The sequence below is a fragment of the Sapajus apella genome, unplaced genomic scaffold (assembly GCF_009761245.1).
Source record: "Sapajus apella isolate SASKATOON/1434 unplaced genomic scaffold, GSC_monkey_1.0 scaffold35, whole genome shotgun sequence".
Taxonomy (NCBI): Eukaryota; Metazoa; Chordata; class Mammalia; order Primates; family Cebidae; genus Sapajus; species Sapajus apella.
Genome location: NW_022436975.1, coordinates 4,797,524 through 4,819,147, shown reverse-complemented (window position 1 = coordinate 4,819,147; position 21,624 = coordinate 4,797,524). Strand labels below are relative to the sequence as shown.

Here is a 21,624-nt window from a genome sequence, read left to right as displayed (position 1 = left end):
GGGAAAAGAGACAAGTGAACATGTATGTATTTTGAGGGGGATCAACCTTCCCAGGCTGCCTGGAACTGAGAGGCTGTGAGAATTTCAGTGCTGAAACCGGAGCGTCCTGGGCAATATAGACGAGGTAGGCATCCTGGCTCCCGCCGTGGGTACTGGAGACCTTCCAGCACTCTTGTGCCGAGTATTCATTCCTTGTTCTCTTTGTCATATCCTAGCACTGCCTTATTTACAGGTATTGATCGACTTACGACCTATGCAACTTACGACCATTCGACTTTACGACCACAATTGCTAGCCACGACTGCTCCGCGTCTGGCAGCGCAAACGTTGCCCAGCTGGGCGTACGACAGTGCGGACCAGCTTCCGGCAGCACTACCATCTCCGCGTGCACCATTTCAACTGTACATATAGCCTACTCAACTTATGACCAAATCGTGTTACGACCGGTCTGTGGTCCCCACAGTGGTCGTAAGTCAAGCACTAGCTGTAGTTCCTTTAGCTTCTTTAACTTTGAAGACAATGAAGCATTCTATAGCCAGGAAGCACCTTCACAAGTCATCCTGATATTGCTTTCAGGTACGACCAAGGATTCATTCTAGATTTCTTTAGTTATCTCCTCCTATTTGATATTGTTCTTTAAAAAAAAAAAAAAAGCTTAGGTTGAAATTTAAACCCCTGTGCTCTAGCTTGAGGACATTTCAGGTTAGATTTTTCACAAGGTAAGATCAAAATAAGCAACATGATTCTAAGGAAGAGAAAAATCCAGTGGGTGTTGAATGTCAGAAAAAGATCTGGGGAGCAAAGTGGACCAGTAGGCCAGTTTAGTAGGCCCCACCCAATCCAAAACACAATGAGTGAATAAATTGTGTAGCGATACTCATAACTATGATGGGGGAAGGTAACATGTTCCCATTCTGGTAATGGTACCTCTGCTGGCCCGTAAGTGATAATTGATTTTGACAAGATGCTCTTTCCTGTCCTCCTGTTCCAAGGGCCGTCACTCCCCCGTCAACTGCCAGCACTGCCGCCACTGAGTTCCTATCTTTTTCTTTTTAGACTGTAAGCTGAGGATAGGATTATGGGCTTAGTCCAGGGCCTGACAAAAAGGAGACTTTGGATTGGTAAATAACTAACTAGATAAGTAAATAACAAGGTACATGCCATAAAACACAATAGCAGTTCTAAGTTTGTCCCTGCACTTTATTAAAGATGGATAGTGCGCTTTATTCAGTTAAAAAAGTGCAGAGCCATTTTTCTATGATAATCCTAATAGTTAAAATATAGCTTGACACTTCCTATGAACCAAATGTAGTGTCAGGTCCTTACGCACATGAACTCATTTCAAACAGGTGCATTATGACTCTGTTTTACAGGTGAGAAGAGAGCATAGCAAGGATAAGCACCACATCCAAAGTCATCTCGCAGGGACTGCAGCCTCTGTCAGCCAGATTCCATAGCTAGATCCCAGGTTTGTATGTAAAATAGTGTAAGTGAGACAAATGACCTGGGGTCTTCTCTTCCAGAAATCTTGAATTAACAATATCTTCGGCTGGGCATGGTGGCTCACGCCTGTAATCCCAGCACTTTGAGAGGCTGTAGTGGGTGGATCATCTGAGTTCAAGGCCAGCCTGGCCAACATGGTGAAACCCTGTCTCTACTAAAAAGACAAAAATTGGTGCACACCTGTAGCCCCAGCTACTTAGGACACTGAGGCAGGAGAGATGTATGAACCCCAGAGGCAGAGGTTGCAGTGAGCCGAGATCATGCCACTGCACTTCAGCCTGGGCAACAGAGTTAGACTCTGTCTCAGAAAAAATAAATAAATGAATAAATAAAATATACATATATATATACATTTATATATATTTTTTCTGTGCTTTAGTTCAAAGCAGTTCTTGCAGTGTTCAAATGCTCTGTGTTAGTGTCAAGAGGAAATTCCTCACATTTTGAATAATTTTATCATTTTTGAAATAAATACAGTTATCACTCTGTTTTGATGTAAACAAGGCACTCAGGTCCCATTAGATAGTACACTGCATTTTGCATGAGATGTCCATCATGTGCCTAATCTCCACTTCGGCTTGTGGAATCATTAAAACATTACATATGTATATATAACATGTATATATAATGTTTTAATGATTCCACAAACCAACTATGTATGTACACACACACACACACACACGCACACGCACACATATATTTATATATATTTTTTGCAAGGATGAGTTAAGGGAAGTGCTTTTAAATGATCATTCTCAATAAACCAAGGCATTTTTAAAATAATTCAATCAACTTCAGAGAGGTCTAGCATAGCAAATATAAAACTGACAATTAATGCCCATTGTTCAAATATCCTGAAATGATCAGAGGACCCCAAGAGAGAGATATTTGAAGTGGCCACATTTGGTATCAGGTGTTTGAATAAAGGGTATTATTTGTCTTGGGATTTATTTGGGGTCACCTACGCAATAAAGAGGTTTAAACTTTATGCCTGAGCTATTATTACGGGGCCAGCCCCAGACACCTTCATCAAACTCTGGCTCCGTTACCATCACTAACAATCGTTCTCTCACTGGGTGTTATCAATGAGATTATCACTGTTGTCAGAACCTGTTAGCGGAAAATTACTGACTCAGCATTTGAAGTTTAACAGCTGTAGGGTTTGTGTCACGCGGTAAGAGTCTTCTTGATACAATGCATGTGTCCTGTGTGTGAAGGGGGTTGAAAGTACTGTTAAGTGTATGTATGTGAAATTATGTACATACACACTTTTTTATGGATTTCTAAGGAATTGTTTGCCATATTTGGAGGTACAGATCACTTTATCAATGGAAATTATGTGAATTGCTCCCATCCTCTTTTAAAAACGTGCAATGTAAAGGAAGGAACTAGATAATTTAAAGTCCAGAAGTCATAAATAACATTACTGCATTAAAATGTCTTACTTTTCTGTCCATGAATATATGACATATACAAATTATATAAATATGGGGACTAATGATTGGAGATTTAAAACTGAAAAATTATAAAATCTGAGAGTACTCTTGAAGAAAACAATGTATAGTTTTATCTTTTTTCAGTTACTCCTTTTTTGACATTTCACCATTTTTAGTACTCTAACATAATATGGAAATCCTGAATGTATTTATTACATATCAGTTTAGTGTATGAAATATAATTGAAATGATATAGTCTCTTATTGTATGGACCATTAAAAAATTTGCTTAAAATCTTATGGTTCATGTATTCCTGTTATGAAAAACTCTCTTTCTGGCTAAGATTATTTTAATGGCTCTCACTTTAAACTAAATCTTCACCATCTGTTCTTCCTTTTATCCTAAATACTAGAAGAAATTAATTTAAATGCATCATAAAAGAGCTATTTTATGTTTTTAAAATTCCTGTGTCTTGACTCTCAATCTAAATGTACGCTGGCGATCTCCAAAAACATCTGGCGTAAAACAGCTGCCCTTTGACATCTGACTTGGAATATGTCCCAGGGAAGATGAAAAACCGTTCTAACATGGATGTACTTACAGACACAAATATATGTCCCCTCTTCCCTTGCCCTGACTACAGTGTACCATTGCTACTCAGCTAATAAAGGACCAGTAGTTCTAATACAGTGCTGTCGTGGGTTTATAAGTAAACTGAGTTTTTATACTCACGTAAAGTTTTCTTTTCCTCAGTATTTTATAAAATATTAGCACTTAAACATTCTATTGATTGATTGCATTTTCTCTTTAGCCAAACCTCAGGAAACACCGTTTCTCAAGTGTAGGGAATAGTGTTGACGGAGGCTGGTTTCGGTCACGTTCACAGCAATATTTCAAATGCCTGAGAAGTCACAAGAAAAGGGACCCAGGAACCCTTGCAGCCTCACATCTTAGTACTTGGCAGCATTAGGAAGCAGTCAGCAGTGGCTCATTGTGAAACTGAAAGATGTTTTCGAGGAGGGGACAGCTAGAACTCAGCCAGTGCCGTAATTCCTGCCAAGTGTACTTTCTGTTGCTTTTTTCTTCCTTTCTGTGCATGTAATCACAACCTAAGATAGGCTGCAAATGACATAAAATATGATGTCATTACCCTTGCACAAATGACACTGTGGCAGATTTGGCTCTCCATGACAGGTTTGGGAAGATTAGCAGTCTGTTCTTGATGCTGTGGTGATGCCGACAATTCCAGTGTCGGTGTTGGGACGCATCAAGGGGCACGGTGTTCTCTGTCCCAGTGAGGACGCCTCACACCCCTCGCCACACCGGGAGCTGCTCCCTCGGAGGACTTACTATATGGCACTCACAGTGCCTGCGCCCTCTTTACTTCAACAGCTCCAGTGGTAGGATGGCATTTCTTTGGGGCTGGCTTCTGGGAGGCAGGACTTTGCTTCCATTGTTTCCTATGGAATTCCAAAGATCTCAGTGACATTCACAGAAGTGAATCGCTGTGACTGCGGGTGTACTTGTGCCACCACCTAGTCTTACACGTTTGCATTTCTCTCTACGATCTCCCTGGAAATAGGGTGGCCTGAGAAAAAGTAGTGCTGCTAACAGCAGGAGGGCGAATGCCAATCACGATGGTAGGAGTTTGGAAGAGAAGAGATAAGGCAGGGGAATGATGTTCATTGCAGATCATTGAATCATTGGAAGAAAAAGAATGGCTTGATATGACATACGTAGAAGGAAAGGACTTCAGTTTTTAAAAGATGTTGTAAGTCTCTAACCAATATTTAAAAATGAACAACAGGGAAACTGACAATGTATTCAACAAGTATAACAAACACCAGGATCAAAGAAAACATCTTTCAGTAAATACAGAAAGGGCAGTGAAGAACAGAAAGAGCTGGAGAAAGAGGGCAGAAGTGGTGTCGAACAGTAAAAAGATACAAAGTGGTGAGGAAAGGACAGGAGTCATTGGCGAGGAAAGAGCCTGGGAGGCCATTCTAAGCCAGTGTTGGTTGATTTTTTTTTTTTTTTTTTAGTATTATAACCAGTTGTTCAGCTGGGTGTGGGCTTCTCACTGTCATCACTTCTTAACTAGAACTTTTTGCCTTTTGTAGGTAAAGCTGCCTTGCAGATGCCAACCTGCTTCAAAACCTAAACATTTTTAGAATAGGCATTAAAAATTCAAATGTCCAGTTCGTATTGGTCCCTATGGCTTCCATAGAGGCCGTTCCGCTCTTGGATCTTCAATAAAGAGATTCACATAGTATTCCTGCTTTTTTTTTTTTTTTTTTTCCCCAACTGTGCTCTGGAGTTTCCAGAATAATTGCCTATGAGGTCCCTTTGTAAAAACTGCCTATAGAAAAGAGTGGTATGCTGAATCACACTGATGCTGTTAAATCCCAGAAGCTAGAGACAGGCTATCCTCCACATTTTATTTCCCTGGACCCCATCTTAGGGAAGAACGCACTGCTTCTCCTCAAACTTCGCAGTCTTCTGCTTCCAATTCCTGGGTTTCTAGCACTACCGTCACGGTCATCTTGTGAAACAAGCAACCAAAGGTTGCAACCTCATTCTTCTTTTGTGCCTTTGGGAAATTACTTCAAATAGCTCTGCCTTAATTTTCTTTCTATAAAATGAGAATAATAAAATCAGCTTCAAATGTCTTCAGAGGCCAGGTAGGAAATGTAAATGTAAAATAGTTAAAACAAAAACAAGTCCAACTGCTAGATACATAATCAGCTTTTAGTGTCACTGAACTGTGGTTTAAACACAAGTACATGCACTAAACATACAGCAGAAATAATAAAAAGGATGATGTTTGTTGTTCTCTACTTAAGAACTGGAAATCTGACATTTTACTGTTATACCAAGGTCTCAGAGTCAGGCCCTTCGATCTGTGCTGTGACGTAAGTACATTCAGCTCCGACTTCTTTACCTAGGAGAGAGATTTAGATGAATTCATTTTCATGTTAGAAAAGCAACTGTTCGCAGAGGCAGACAGTTAAGCACGTAGGTACAATCTTTGTGTACTGACGTTTATTGGCTTGAGATAGTTGAAAAATTCTGGTATTTCAACATTATCATGTTTGTATGTTAGTGTTTCACTGAAGTTTGACAATGTCCATTTCTACTTTTTGATTCACAGTTTCAATATTATTTCAGAAAGGAAAAACTAACTTATTGGTTCAATAATTCTAGTTATGAACTTGTTAAATTCACAGTGATAGGGGTATAAGAATTAATATGTAGCAGCTTTATTTCTTGTTGTTTTAGCCTTAAGACTGGAAAGTTTTCAGTTCTGCCTGGTAATAGCTTTTTGGCAAACTGTGTCTCCCTCTAGTGATACAAATCATTACTCTCTTAAAACTACGGTAAAGGTTGGATCCACTGAAAGAAATGTGTACTGCAGTCCGCACAAAAGCATATTATTAAAAAAATAAAGTTAACACATTGATACCTGGAGTTTACTTGACTGCTTTGGTGAGGGATTTGAAGACTTCCTTTTTCATATGGTTTTCAGGTAGGCATTTATTCTATATGATTATGTTCACTTTAGGCAGGTTTTTATAAATCACAGCTCTCCTAATATGTCGTTTTAGGAATAAACAGGTAATTTACATATTAATTGCTGTAGTGAAAATTGGGAAATCCTGCAGCTCCCTAGACTTCAAAGGATAGAAACAAAAGCTCAATTTACCCCTGGATCATTAGGGTGTATTGTAATTACAGAGGTAAATCCCATTTATTCCTTTATTCATTCCACATCCCTTAAACCTCTTCTGAGCATCCACTCACTACAAGCTGGGTGCTGAAGAGATTTAGATGAATAAGCCACAGTCATTGTTTGCAATGCGTAGTCACAACAAAATTGTCTCAAGAAGCATTTCAAAAATCTTCATATATTACTTTAGCATTCAGTTATCAAAAGTCTACAGTGTTTATTTTGGGGACCTGGGACATCTTCCCTAGCTCAGGCGAGGCAAGCTCCAAAGTAAAGTACATTTGCACAGAGGAGAACTGCCAGCGCCGGAGAGAGCCCCTCCCTGCAGAGGTGCAGGCTCAGTGTACTTCTAAATCAATCAGGTTGCAGACAGACTGGGTCTGCTGGCTTCAAAATGAAAGAAGGCTTTCTGTTTGTTTTGAGATCAAGCCTTGCCCTGTCGCCCAGGCTGGAGTGCATGACGTGATCTTGGGTCACTGTAACCTCCACCTCCCAGGCTCAAGAGCCCCTCCAACCTCAGCCTGCCGAGTAGCTAGGACAACGGGCATGGCGCCACCCCAACCACCTAATTTTCATATTTTTTGTAGAGGCAAAGTTTTACCATGTTGCCTGGGCTGGTCTTGAACTCCTGGCCTCAAGCCCTCTATCCGCCTCAGCCTTCCAAAGTGCTGGGATTACAGGCGTGAGCCACCACTCCCGGCCAAGAAGGTGGTTTTGATAGTAAAAATAACAGTGCCCCAAGTCTTGATGACTGGCCTTCACGGCTGGGTGGGCCTGAGGGGTGAGCGTGGTTAGGAGGGAGGGGTGGAAGACCTCAAGAGCCAAGTCTAGGAAGATGCCCCATACAACTCAGCTCTACCCAGATAAGCCTCGAAAAGCAGAACCCACATCAGCACCCTCAGAGGACTCACTTGCAGCAGGTCCTGCATGTAAACAGACTCGGGGGGCTAAGGAACTCTAAGAACAGAACTAGTGATTGGGAGTTGGGTCGGATCTGGGTGTGGGTGGGGGGAAGGAGGGCAGCCCACTGCATAGATATCCTCTGGGAGGCTCAGCTGCTCCGTCTCTCCACCTTTTCAGAGGCTTACTGCAGTGTTGTGACTTTTGGAAAGAATTAGACGTATCCAAGAAGCATCATTTTTATTGTCTTCAGAGGCTGGTTTATACGCCTCCAGAGAAACAGAACCAATAGGCTGTATCTCTGTATCTCTGTACGTATCCTCTATCATTCATCTGTCTCTCTAGATTTATTTTAAGAATTGGCTGATGGGATTGCGATGGTTGGCAAGGCTGATATCTGTGGGGCAGGCTGGCAGGCTGGAGACTCAGGGAAGAGTTGATATTGGGCAGAATTCCCTCTGTATATGTCTGTCTGTGTCCAAATTTTCTCATCTTGAAAGGACCCCAGTCACATTAGATTAGGGCTCAGCCTCATGACCGCAGGTTTTCTTAATCACCTCCGTAAAGACCCTATCTCCAAATATGGACACTCTGAGATACTAGGGGTAGGACTTCAACTCATGACTTTTGGGAGAACACGATTCACCCCAGGCATATTTTGTGTTTAAGAAATGGTGTACAAGCAAACCGACTCCTCATATCAGTTTTAGGATGAAGGGCCTACACCTGGACTGGACCTAACACTGTACGATCTTAGATACTTTAATAATTGATTATTAAAGTAAGGGTTATTGCCGAGTTTAGAATGAGGAAACTGAGACCAGCATAAAAAATTAAATGCCAATTTATTCAGCTCCCGGGCGAGGTTCCATGGTCCTGGGGGAAGGGGTCAGGGAAGTGGCACCAACTTCCCAGGCGTGGGGTTTTTATGGCTAGGAGGAAGGAGCAACAGCTGGGTGCTCTGATTGGCTCCAGGGGAGCGAGATTGAGACTGGGCGGGCCGCTATTGGTTGGAGGGTTTTTGGGCGGGTTTTCCTGTGGGAGAGCCGGCCAGGAGCCTTGCATCAGCTGGAGCCTTTCAGGGGAGCCCTGAGGCAGAGCTAGGTGCTGAGTGCAGAGCCTGGTGCCGGGTGCAGAGCCTGGTGCCGGGTGCAGAGGTGGGCGTGTCCAACCTTCCAGAGAGGCAACCGGCCTTACAGTAGTCAGCTGCTATCCTTATACCCAAGTTTGCAGATATGGAAACTGAAGCACCCTGAGATGAAGTCGCTGCCCAGTGGTATAAAATCAGGAGGTGGTAGCCCTGGGTGCTGGGCCTCCGCAGCTTACCTTCAGGCAGGCACTTCCTTTTTTATTGTATTTTTTTTTTGAGATGGAGTCTCACTCTGGTGGCTCAGGCTGGAGTGCAGTGGTGCGATCTTTGCTCACTGCAACCTCCGCCTCATGAGTTCAAGCGATTCCCCTGCTTCAGCCTCCCCAGTAGCTGGGATTACAGGTGCCGGCCACCACGCCCGGCTAATTTTTGTACTTTTAGTAGAGATGGGGTTTTGCTATGTTGTCCAGGCTGGTCTCAAACTCCTGACCTCAGAGTGATCCGCCCGCCTCAGTCTCTCAAGGTGCTGGGGTTACAGGTGTGAGCCACCACGCCTGGCTAAGGCACTTTCATCAGGAGACTATGCCTGGAATTGTTGAGCGCCCCTCCTAAAGTGAGGCTCCTCAATTTATGGTAGGAATCCTAGGGTCTTAGTTAAAATGCAGAGTCAGGCCAGGCACAGTGGCTCACGCCTGTAGTCCCAGCACTTTGGGAGGCCTAAGCGGGTAGATCACGAGGTCAGGAGTTCGAGACCAGCCTGACCAAAATGGTGAAACCCCGTCTCTGCAAAAATACAAAAATTAACCAGGTGTGGTGGCTGGCACCTGTAATTCCAGCTACTCAGGAGGCTGAGGCAGGAGAATCACCTGAACGCGGGAGGCGGAGGTTGCAGTGAGCTGAGATCACACCACTGCACTCCAGCCTGGGTGATGGAGTGGGACTCTGTCTCAAAAAAAAAAAAATTTATATATATGGAGTCCTGGGTACGGCACCAGACTTACTGAATCAAAATCTGCTATGAGTGGGAAGTGATGGGAGTTTTCTGTATCTTTAACAGAAACTCTCCAGGAACATTTACAACCACAAAAACTGGAGGATTACTAGAATTATCCTGTAAGGTTCTTCTAAATTAGCTTGGCTTGCAGTTCCTGATTCCAGTGTTTAATGGCCTTCCCTATCTTGTGGTGGTGGTGGTGGGGGGCTTTGTGTTTTGTGGTTTATTCATTTATTTAACCAATTTTCACCAAGTAATGTTGCTAGGTTCCAGGGGGTTTCAAGGATACATCAGATGTAAAGCTTCTCTTCAAAGACCATATGACATTAGACTGATATTATTAGGTTTTAAAATGTTCTTTCAAACGAGAAATATCTGTACCTTATTCAATGTTACAGGCTTTATTTTTATAAATGTGAACGCTTCTTTTATTTTCTATTCAGGAATGGCCCCATAAATCATGTATTTTAGTTAACTCTGTTAATTTTCTGGTAGAAAGGTGAATAACATGCGTTATTATCTATAAATAATCAGAACTATGTTTTTGAGAAAAGAATGGCAAAAAAATGTATGCCAGCTGCTGCTATTATTCAGGGCTTTGTATTGCTCTTGGGTTTTTATGAATGTATTGAAGTATGCAGGTGCATGAACGCTTATCATCCAGATAAAAATGTTAAACCTATCATTAAAACAGTTCTTTAAAAAACACATAATTCATTCTATGATAAGCCAAAATAATTTCACTAGTTCCTAATGTCCTTCCTCCAAAAATTTGGTGGGAGAAACGTGGTTGCTTTCTGCCCTTCCACACCGATTCCTTTCCACTGGAGGTAGTGTCAGGACACAAGCTGGTGGCTGAATGCCAGGTCTACGCAGGGGGAGGGGTGCAGGCTGGTCATCGCGGACCCCATTCCCAAGTGTCCAGGGACTTAGCTGCCCTGTGGTTCCAGAGTGTGTTCCAGAATCCAGCAGCTCCATGAAGACCCACTCTCCTGTTTTCCATTTCCCTCTTTCCCCAGCTCCCTGCTTTCCCTTGGCAGTCAAGATGAATGAATAGGCACCAGCCAAACATCAGCTCCTGTAGCAGAAGGGGGTGAGGCCTATGAATTGACTGCGCTCAATGCATACATTCCTTTCCTCTGCACAGAGTTTGAGGTGTTGATGAGAGTGGAGGTGGGAAAGTAGAAGCCAGCAGGTTTTCTTCTTTTCCTAAGATCAGAAACTTTTCAGAGAGCTGGGTGAGTCCTGCTCCAGAAAAAGAGTGGTCTTTATAAAGGATGTGGTACAGTTGTGGTCACAGGGCACGGAGCCAGTGAATGCTTTTTGGATTAAATCCGGGTTAAGTGGTAGGGTTTTGGTTCCTCCTCCTCCTCCTCCTCCTCTTCCTCCTCTTCCTCCTCCTCCTCTTCCTCCTCTTCCTCCTCCTCTTCCTCTTCCTCCTCCTCTTCCTCCTCCTCCTCTTCCTCCTCTTCCACCTCTTCCTCCTCCTCTTCCTCCTCCTCCTCTTCCTCCTCCTCCTCCTCTTCCACCTCTTCCTCCTCCTCCTCTTCCTCCTCCTCCTCTTCCTCTTCCTCCTCTTCCACCTCTTCCTCCTCCTCCTCTTCCTCCTCCTCCTCCTCTTCCTCCTCCTCCTCTTCCTCCTCCTCTTCCTCCTCCTCCTCCTCCTCCTCTTCCTCCTCCTCCTCCTTCTCTTCTTCCTCCTTGTCCTCCTCCTTCTTCTTTTGATTTCAACTTTATTTGAGAGCGGGTCTCTTAAAGTCATACATATCATCCAACTCATTCCAGTCACCTAGCTTTTATTGGTGGCAAAGGCCCTGAACACTCCCTCTGAGTGGAGAGTGAGACTCCTCCCACCACACCCCAAGGCAGGTACTGGACTTCCACTGCCTAGTTTTAAAGGCAAAATAAATGAATCGGGCATACAACAGCTAAGCAAAATAAAGGAAGAACAGAAGTATAAAATATTTTCTATTAAATCTATTTTATTTTTTCAGTCAATGGGCTGACAATAACTCAAAATGTGACATATTGGCTTCATATATGTTTGTCATATTTTCGAGATCTTGAATAAGCATCTTAATTCATTACCCAGAATGACTGAATTAGTCTTTTAAAAAAATCTTCATTAACAAGAGAGGTTACAAAAAAGGAAAAACCCAACAGTTTTGGAAAATTTTAATGCCTCTTTGTTTTTTTGAATGAAATGATGTAATACACTGATTGGAGGACGCATTTTTTTGGGAGCGGCCTGTAGGAATTCACTTTTCCATGAGAGAATGCCAGGATCACGCAGTGGCAGGACAGGCAGGTGTGTTAATACGCTGTGCACAGATGAAAGGGTTTGTGATCTTGTGTTTCTTATGAATCACACCTGTTTTTAATTTTTCCTGGAAACATTCCATGAGGCCCGTTTTTCTATTCTTGAAGGAAATGTTGATAAGAACATGGAAATAAATCTAGAGACCAGGCAACCCAGGGCCACAGGACCTGGAGGCAAGCAAGCTGGCCCAATTCCCAGCTGCTGGTGCCCGGCTCTGGCTCTAGGGGCTTCACTCTTTGCTGCCTTGCCCTCTCCTGTGGCCATTCAGCCTCACTCCCTGGACATCAGCTGCTTTCCAGAGTTCTTTCTTCCCCTCCCCCTCCCTCTCCCCTCCCCCTCCCCCTCTTCGTCGTCTTCTTCTTCTTTCTTCTTTTGCTCTGTCACCCAGGCTGGAGTGCTGTGGTGTGCTCTCTGCTCACTGCAACCTCTGCCTCCCGGGTTCAAATGATTCTCCTGATGAAGACAAGGTGGGCGTTGCCTTCATGACAGGGCTGTGAGAGCTGCCTGGGAAGATGCGGACAGTGTGGGTGGGCAGGACAGCCAGTCATCCCCCCGCCAGCCCAGTAGCTTCCAGAAGCAGGTGCCCAGGTGCTACGGGGTCCCGCACAGGGCCAGGGGCAGGGACTGCACCTCCCCCAGGCACTCGTCGTCGGCCTCCTGGGGCTTGACCATTATCACATGGGTGGGGCTCTTGGAGCCCGCGGCTGCACCCAGGCGCGTCTTAGAGTCGATATTGACATACGGCAAATTTCGGTCCTCACACATGGCTGGGAGATGGCAGTACACCTCAATGGGCAGCATGTCCCCTGTCAAAACCATGACCCCTTTTTCTCCTTTGTGGAGAAATTTCTGAACCTCTTTCACCCCGCGCCGACTCTGCTTCTGCTTCACAGCTTTCTTGATGCGTTTGTAGAGTTTCCGCGTGGGGCGGCGAGAAGCCAGAGGCTGCGCGATGGGGTTCTGGTTGACCAGCAACTGCTGCCCGGTGCGCTCCCCGGAGCACGCCTCCGCCTGAGACTCGGGCCCTCCGGATCTGCCTTTATTTTGGTCATCGCAGCGGCCAAGGAAACCTAGGAGGCGAGTCTCAGGCGATGTGAGAGCTGGTCTTCATGTGACTTTGAACAAGCCACTTGCTGACCTGTGTCTCAGTTTCCCCAAGTGAGAACAATCCTACTTTGCACTTAGCGTTGTCCTGGGGATAAAATCCATTTGTGTAACGTGCTGACAGCGGGGTCTGTTACCCAGCAAATGACGTCTACGTGCTTGTTAGTGTTATTACTACTAAGGCTACGGCGTGCAGAGACTCAGAGCTCACTACGCTCCACTTCTCTCTCACCCTTCCGTGGCCCTAAATGCATCCAAAGAACCCTGGAGCTATAGAATACAGCTTGCAGACCTCTGTTCTATAAAGCCAAGGAATGTGCTTGTAATCTGGATTCTTCTAGAACAGCCCAGAATTAATGATCAGTTTACCAATTTCAGGCTTAGCATTATAAACAAAAGTAAATTTGAACTAACTGATCACCTAGGGCTGCGCACAAACAGCATTGAGTCAGAGGCAGCCTGGCCACCAAGGGTTTTGTGGGGCAGCCATCAATAATGAAGCCAGTATTTGCTTAGCATCTACTATGGTTCAGGCAAAGTCCTGGTAAAACACTGGCAAAAAAGACCAGTCTCATAAATAGTAAATGTAGAGCTGGGTTTGAAGCCAATAGTCAGGCGTCAGAGTCACACTCTTTTTTCTTTCTTTCTTTTTTCTTTTGGAGACGGGGGTGGGGGATCTGTCTCCCAGACTGGAGTGCAGAGGTCCAATCAGGGCTCACTGCAGCCTCAGGCTCCTGAGCTTTACCAATCCTCCCTCCTTAGTGGTGAGTACAGGCGCATGCCACCATGCCCGGCTAAGTTTTTAAGTTTTTTACATTTTTAAGATTTTTGTAGAGAGAGAGGTCTTGCTATGTTCCCTGGGCTGGTCTCCACCTCCTGGGCTCAAGCAAACCTCCTGCATCAGCCTACGGAGGAGCTTAGATGGCGGGCTGGAGTCATGCTCTCAATAACCGCAGTCTAATGCCTCTCTCTCATCATGGTGATTTGGCTCCTGTATGTTTTGGGGTGACAGTTAAGCATCTGAGGAAAAGCTCTGCTACCATAAAAACGTAAAAAACGGTTTCTCTAGAACATGCCTGGATACCAAGGTCTTTTCAGGCAGCTTTCAGTGGACGTGTGTTTTTATTTTCCGAGTGCTGGAACTGAGGCATGAGTTTGCTTACAATATTCGTGCTGGGGTGTGTGGATGTACAGGGCACCACTCATATGGGGCAGGTTTGGGAGCTGGATGAAGAAGGGAGAGGAGGGAGCTGAGCCTCCAGGAGCACCCACGTGTTGGCCCTGGGCCCAGCCTTCACAGGGGGTAGCCCCTCAGTCCTCCCATCCAGCCCACCGTGCGTGTGCGCTCCCCATTTACACCACGGGAGGGAAGCTTGGGTGTGGGAGAGGCCCCTACCAACCGCGAACTGCAAGGGAGCCTGAGAAATGGTCCTGGAGGGCGGCCACCGAGCAGCTTCCTGCAGCTGCCTTGTGCTAATAATTTAATTGTCGTCAAAACCTCCTCCTCATCAGCTTGTCTTCTTCCAGAGAGCAGAAAGCATAGATTACCGTCACAGGCCGCTCGGCCGCTCTCTGAGGCAGGCTCACCTATATGTAGATATAAGGGCGTCAGTATGCACCGCTCCCCTCCCCCCAGCTTTGGGAACAACCTGCTCCGAGCCTGGCCGACCTGCTTTCCTCTGGCCTCTTTGCCTACCTGGCACGTGTGCTGCACGCAGTCTCCAGGCTGCGCTAACGTTTCCTAACCCGACTGCCTTTGCTGGGACTTCATTAGGAAACCGCCGCTTTGATGTTTTCTGGATGCATAAAGAGCAGCCCCTTCCCTAAGCCGAGTTCGGGGCTCACCTGAAAGTGAGAAGTAAAGAGGTTTTTTAAATTAATGGCATCAAATTGCAAGTATGCAGCAGTGATAAAGCGACAAGCCTTTTATAACACTGGAGAGCAGCATCAACTGTCTCTTTTCTTTTAATCCGAGGCTGCTTTTTAGAAATGTTTCTCGTGTGCAGGGAACAACCGGTTGCATGCTGAGCGACAGCCGGGGGGCTTATTGTTGTCAATAGGCAGGCCTGGCGGGGCGGCTCTGGGCCCCGGTTCCTCGGCGCTGGCGGCCTCTAGGGGGCGCGGCGGAGGCGGCGGGGCCGGGGAGCGCAGCGCACGGCCCTGCCATCTGGGTGTTCGAGGACGCGCCTGCGGAGGCGCGCCTGGCTCCGCGCTCCACTCCAATACCATCTTCTTCCCTTTTGCAGCTTCCCACTTCCCATCTGTGCCCACCCACGGGTTTCTCAAAGAAGTAAAAAAAAATAAATTGGCATGGTTCAAGGGAAAAGAATCAGGAATGTGTGGGCTCCCTCGTCCTGGGTTCACAGTGCTGGAGACACGTGGCCGCTGTGGCCCGGCCAGCTTCTCACGCCCATTCTGTAGCTCTGATCCCGCGTGACCTGCTGCGGCTGTGCATTTTGCCGCGCGGTGGAGATGGGGGTGCTAGTTGTACTTTATAAGTTGCCAGCAAAACGCTTTCTTTTTCTTTTCATCTTTGCCAGTGCTGCCTGCAGCCTCCAAAAGGCATCTTCAGAAGCTGATAATTAAAGCTATGGAATCCGAGCATGAGTAATCATTACCTATTTTGTTTGGGCACAGTTTTTTAGAGAAAATGTCGTCTCCTCCAATAATTATTAGGTTATCATCTTGTCATATTGACTCCCCTAGGAGCCACGATTTGAGGATAAATGTTAGGTCAACCTTTGCTGTTCATTCTCTGATTCAAATAAATCTAGTATTCCAGGGGAAAAACCCAAACAAAATAAACGGCAAACTCCAAATCCTAGGCAGCAGTTATTTCTGAATAGAAGACAACTATATGACTGTTGTAATGATATTTTAAAAAAATGAGTACTTAATAAAATGGCCATTTTAGCGAGTGATAAACACTTTGAAGCAGCCAGAAATTCAGTATCTCACAGCACATTTTGTGGAACGCTGTCTAGATTCTGCCATCTTGCTGGAATGTTCCGCCATTGCTCATAGTAATAGCTTCTTATTGACTGATGAGTATTTGTGTATAGATAGATTACAGCAAATTCAACTTCTCCAAAGACTCTAGCCCTCAACAATAGGTACCTGTAGATAAAATGCTTTGTGGATGTGCTTTGGAAGTCCAGAGATAACTGATGGACAAATAAGTAGGATTTGTATTTGGACGGATTAAGAGTCTCTATTATGGCTTTTTTTCTCAGTGAGGAGGGAGATGGGGAATTAGAAAGAATGAGCTGAGTCAAGAGGCTGTCCTCAGTAGGAAGGCCCTGTGGCTGTGTCTCCCAAGGCAGTGCCCCTGGGGTGGCCCCAGTGGAAATTCCTCAGCTTTCTTTGTCAGCTTTACCTGGGCCTCAACATCAGCTCTTAGGAGAGAAGACCGCATTACAGCCCAGGAAAGAGGTGCTGTGAATGGGGTTCCCTAATGAATGGATGAAAGGTTTTCAGTAACAAAAGGAATCAATAGTTGTGTTTCATTGGCTGAACCAAATCACACGCCCCAAAGGTCTGTGTTTTAATGTCGGTATCCTTGACATTACCCACTCTTTCTCCACACACACCCATTCTCATCTTGAGGAAGAAATTCTGCTTAGTTATTCTGGAATTTTCTTAAGCAACCATTGTTTTTGTTCTTGATTCATATATTATCAGGTAAGAGCCTCATCTTTCCAAATATGCCTCATCTTCACTTAGCAAGTGAAAAAACATAGTTCAAAATTATACATAAGAAGAATTTTCCCATCTGAAAATTTGAATTTTGCAAGTTTGTTTTGGGTAATCAGCAAGCATATTTTCCTTGGTTGGTTCAGTAACAACATTTCTGTCCCGTCATCTAGTTAGGGATGAATGGCATATTGTGGTTTCCAAAACTGAGACTACATATGCTGCACCCAAACTCGCTCAGTTTGGGAAGCTCACAAGTAGGCTTGCCTTTGATTTTTTTTCATTCCCCTGAGTTTCTCTTTTGGCCAAAGAGAAATCGCTTCTGTGCCATTCAAAATACTTGAACTTATCTGCAACCCAGAGTGGAGAAGTAGCTGGTGAAGCCCTTCTTGGAAATTCTTTAGCATGTGGGATGGGGTAGGGTGTAAAAGGAACGGAACGGCTGGAAAAAGTTCTGGTGTGTTTTTTTCTTTTTCTGGAAAAAAGATCAATGTTGATCCACAAAGAGAAACTCACAAGAAAAAAATCTTGATGGATTTTGTGATGTGCCTTGAGCTTCTCCAGTAAGCTTGCTGAGGTGTTCTTTGATTAGTCTTCTTTTGATTGCCAACCATCAGATCTTGCATAAGACCCAACTTGTGCCTTCTATATGCGGTATAATGTTACAGATATATAAGGTTGTTTGAAAGACAGAGGGGCAGAGAGAGAGAGCTTTTGGAGAAGGTACATAAAGAAAAACTAATGTAGTGTTAGGAATGTCTTAGAGGCAGTCAAGAAGTTTGAGCAAAAATATATTGATCTAGATTACTCTAGAAAGACTAAAATCAATAGGCATAGCTTAAAATAAAACAGCCAAATAAGAACAGGCAGGACAGCTAGCTGGCTGCCATGGGCCAGGTCCTTGACTCTGGAGAAATCTCAAGAAACAGAAGTTGCAGGGTCTCTGTCTTCCTGCAGCTTCCAGTCCAGCAGAGGAGTTTATCATATGCAGTTCAAGTAATTGATACGTTAAAAAAAACGCAACTAAACAGCGCCAAAATACAACTAAATTTTGTTCTTTTGTTCTGGTAAACTTTACTCATTGGGCCCAACATCCATGACCTCTGGATGAAAACTCTGGCCAGGCCCATGGCTCTTCTGCCACTCTCAATCCAGAAAGTCTTCTGGTCAACTGGAATCACAGAAGCAGTTTCATTTCAGCACTCAACAGTGTCTGGTCCCATGTAATAATCAGAAACTGATCTTGGCCTAGCTACCTCCGCCCCTGCATGTCCTGTCTGTGCCTGCAGTGAGGGGGGAGGTTGAGGAGGAGGAGGCTCAGCTCTCTCCCTGCCCCTGCTCCTATGCCATCTCAGCGCAACTGCTATGGTCGTAGGGCGCATGTTGGGTGCATGCAGGAAGGAGAGGTAGGAAATTCAGCCTCTTCTAACCTGGCTGGCTGGTGTCCTATTTTCTGATCTGGCAGATGGTTTGGGTCAGCTCTCTATGATGGACTCTCCAGAGCGCTGAGGCTTTGGAAGCCCCCGGCAGCTCCCTTATTCTTGCAGCTCCCTCATTCCTGGTGGGTGTATCTCCCTTCTTTCAGGTCGTCAGTGGATGATAGGATACCTTCCTCAGCCCTGGCTGTCTAGTGGATGACCCCCAGCCCCTTCTTGCCTGGGTCTCCTCCCACCTCCAAGGATCCCTGGTTGCACAAGCTGGACAGGATTTCTCTTGCGGGCCGAGGACACACAACTTTTCCTGGGAACTCTCATTCTCCTCCTTCCTCCACCCCACCCTCACTCAGCAGGTGCAGTCTGTGCTGCCTGCATCGGTCCATGGCCTCTGGCTCTGCCCCCAAAGCTGTTTGCCACCTCCTCTGCTGTCTTAGGCAGATTCTGGGACAGACCCTGCCACATGGTCTGCTTGGGTTTGTGTGGCCGGCTCCTGTCTCCCAGCTGCAGGAAAAAGCCTTGAAGCCCCTATTCCGTGGGCCTTGGGAACGTGGGACAGGAGGTCAAGGAGGTCCCTTTAGAAACTCCTCTTTCTAATCTGAGCTTTTTCCATTTCCATGATCTGGCTGAGGGATCCGGAGTCGTTAAAGAAGTCCCTGTGCTGTTTCCTCCGCACTCTGTGGCACGTGGGGAGGGTAACTTTCCTACCAAGATCTGACTGTTGCAGCCTCAGCTGGACGGAGAGAGAGTCTGTCCTAAAATCCAGTTACTCCTCAAACCCAGTGAGCCAGGTACAATCACTATCACCATAACACAAAGAGAAACTGAATTCCAGGTGGTTTAAACAACCTACCCACACGCCGTAACCCAGTGATGAGGTCGGGCCTCGAACCCAGGCCCACCGAGCAGATTCTGTATTTGTCACTGCAGGGACATCTTGCACGTCCAGGATGAAGGCGCCTGGAGGGGAGAGGGCTGCCTCCCGCCAGATATTTGGGGCAAACAAGCAAAGAAACTCGGGATGAGAAAGTGCAAGATCCCCCGCCCCTCCTCCTTTCTTGACTCCCATCGGCCTGTGTGGTCCGCGCGGCGTGGACAACAGACCCTTGTGGGTCAACGCAGAGGCCGTGCCACTCGGCGCCGGCCCCACGGCCATCACCGGACCGCTGGAGATGTGACTGGGCTCGGGACATGAGCCCGCTTGTTCGCTCACTCTCAGTGAAAAGAGTTTTGAAATGAGTTCTGAATAGACAGCATTTCCTTTGTGCGGTTGGTAAATAACACAGAGCAAAGTTAGCAAGTTGCAGCGCCTCTGCGTTCTGATTCTATGGAACCTTTTTGTAGGGAGAAGGGCAGGATGTTTTTAACTGAATGTGACCTCACGGGAATACTAGAGGTAAGGAGAAAAAAATGATTGAGGTAACTGTGGCTGTTTGACATCTCAGAAACCATGGCTTTTAATAAAGCCACATGAAGAGAGATTCCTGGCATCATCCCACACAAAAACCAGTGCCTGGTAGCTTTGTGGAAGGTGATACTCACATTGGTTTGGCATTTGTGTAGCTTTGATTGAAAATCAATGGTTTTCTTATGATAATGTTCATGTCACATTTTTTTTCCTTCTTTAGAAAATAATAAAATTTCTGAATGGGGCAGCGTGGAGAAATCCTAAGAGAAATAGCATAAGAGCATTTTGGAACACATCCAGGAAAAGATAACTTTCGACACACCTGTAGACATTCACCAGGTAAAGGTAAGAAAAAAATATTGGAAAAAGTACATTTAGGTTATTTTATTGCATCACACTGGGTTGAACTTTGAGAGAAAACACATACCACTGGGGCGGGACGGGCAGAGGGAGGATGGAAGGCTCACCTTTTGCCACTCTGTCTCCTGGGCATGGGCATGGAAGCCCTGTGTCCTCCGTGGCCATCGGTGGCCACCTGGGTTGTTTTTAATGCCGGCTGTGGAGCAGCCAAAGACGTGTTCACCAGGTTGAGGGCATCTGACTGAGTATGATACTCGGCAGACAGTTCTGCTAAAAAGTCAATGTATTTAATATTGCAACAGTCACTTGTACGGTATGGAATTTCTTTTAGATTTATATTTGCACTGGGACTGACTCATCTTCTATTTAGGATTTTTTAAAACATCGCTTCTTCTGTGCTCAGATGAGAAGTACATCTGTTGCTTTCACATAATAAGCATCAAATATGGAGACACGTTGAGTACTTGAACCATTTGCTTGTCGCTATAGGAGACCTGCAGCATATGCATGCTATATGACTGTTTACTGGAACGTGGGCTCTGAGGAATCAAACTTCATGGTTCTTTCTTTGAGCCATAAGATTTAAAAAAATCTCTAGCTAATTTCGGTTGCTGAAAATGAACCTTATTTGGGACTTTTGAATGGGTGTTTAAAGGAGGCTCAGAGGGACAAAGATTGCATTGGTCACTACGCAGTACTTGGGACTGTAGATGATTTTCTTAAGCAAAGCATAATAATCACTTTTATTTGTTGGTACGATATATACACATAATGTTAGCACTATGACGAGATTGTTTCTCCAGCTCGCATAGAAATTAGCTGTTGTTCTCAGGACTGTGTAGTTTTCTGTCTCATGACTGTGGTTAAGGAAAGCACTTGTACTGGAGGGGCGCAGGCAGTGAGGCTCACAGCGGTGTTCCAGCCGGGGAGAGCTTCTGATTTTCCCACAACTGGTGGCTGCATTTGTTGCCTACAACTTGGAGCCTTGATCTTTCTAACTATTTCAGGTAAATTGCCGTCAAATTAGCAGGAATGGCTCCCTCAGATCAATCTAACTAATTTATGCCAAAGAAATGATACTTTTGTAAGCCATGTTCATGCGGCCTAGATAAAAATGACGTTCTTAGCAACATAGTCCTACACAGGGAGGAGCACTACACACTGGGGTCAGTTGGGGGGAAATAGGGGAGGGACGGTGGGGGGTGGGAAGCTGGGGAGAGATAGCAAGGGGAGAAATGCCAGATGTAGGTGATGGGGAGGAAGGCAGCAAATCACACTGCCACGTGTGTTCCTATGCAACAATTTTGTGTGTTCTTCACATGTACCCCAAAACCTAAAATGCAATAAAATAAATGGGAAAAAAAAATAACATCATTTTTCTTCTGACTGTGTAACCAAACCTTTTAAGCGAGACAGAGTCCTTAGTTTGTGACTGCGTTGACTGAGAAAACCTCTATTTCCAACACGAAATGAAAATAAAAAATTCCAAGATAAAAAAGGCTTTATTTTGATTATTCCTTTAAAGGATTTGAATTTAAGTTCAGCTCTGTACATCGCCCCGTAGGAAATCCAGACCTCTGAGCAACGCGTTGATGAATTGGGGTGGGAATGTAGGAGAGAAACGATGTCCGCCCTGGACTTTTTTCCGGAAACCGT

At 45.2% G+C, this 21,624-nt stretch overlaps 1 protein-coding gene, 2 long non-coding RNA genes and 1 pseudogene across 5 annotated transcripts in view; 2 read left to right on the top strand and 2 right to left on the bottom strand.

Moving 5' to 3' along the window:
* Window positions 1-2,449: 2,449 nt before the first annotated feature.
* Window positions 2,450-15,083, bottom strand: LOC116563449. The gene is made up of 2 exons (XR_004274399.1): window positions 14,771-15,083; window positions 2,450-5,880 (listed from the first exon to the last, which is right to left on the bottom strand). It is a non-coding gene; the product is annotated as an uncharacterized LOC116563449 (long non-coding RNA).
* LOC116563446 lies at window positions 12,437-13,022 on the bottom strand (annotated as a pseudogene).
* A 4,315-nt stretch (window positions 15,084-19,398) lies between the features above and the next one.
* LOC116563444 (suppression of tumorigenicity 18 protein) overlaps window positions 19,399-21,624 on the top strand; it is a 309,774-nt gene continuing 307,548 nt past the window's right edge. The window contains exons 1-2 of one of the 2 annotated variants that reach the window (XM_032296061.1): window positions 19,399-19,596; window positions 19,829-19,953. The gene's annotated coding sequence lies outside the window, so the exon portion shown is untranslated. Of the gene's footprint in view, window positions 19,597-19,828; window positions 19,954-21,624 lie in introns of those variants that run through there. The other variant, XM_032296064.1, reaches the window with a different exon arrangement.
* Window positions 19,399-21,624, top strand: part of LOC116563447 — a 241,191-nt gene continuing 238,965 nt past the window's right edge. For both annotated transcript variants that reach the window (XR_004274398.1, XR_004274396.1), the window contains exons 1-2: window positions 19,399-19,596; window positions 19,829-19,953. This is a non-coding gene — a long non-coding RNA (uncharacterized LOC116563447). The remainder of the gene's footprint in view (window positions 19,597-19,828; window positions 19,954-21,624) is intronic.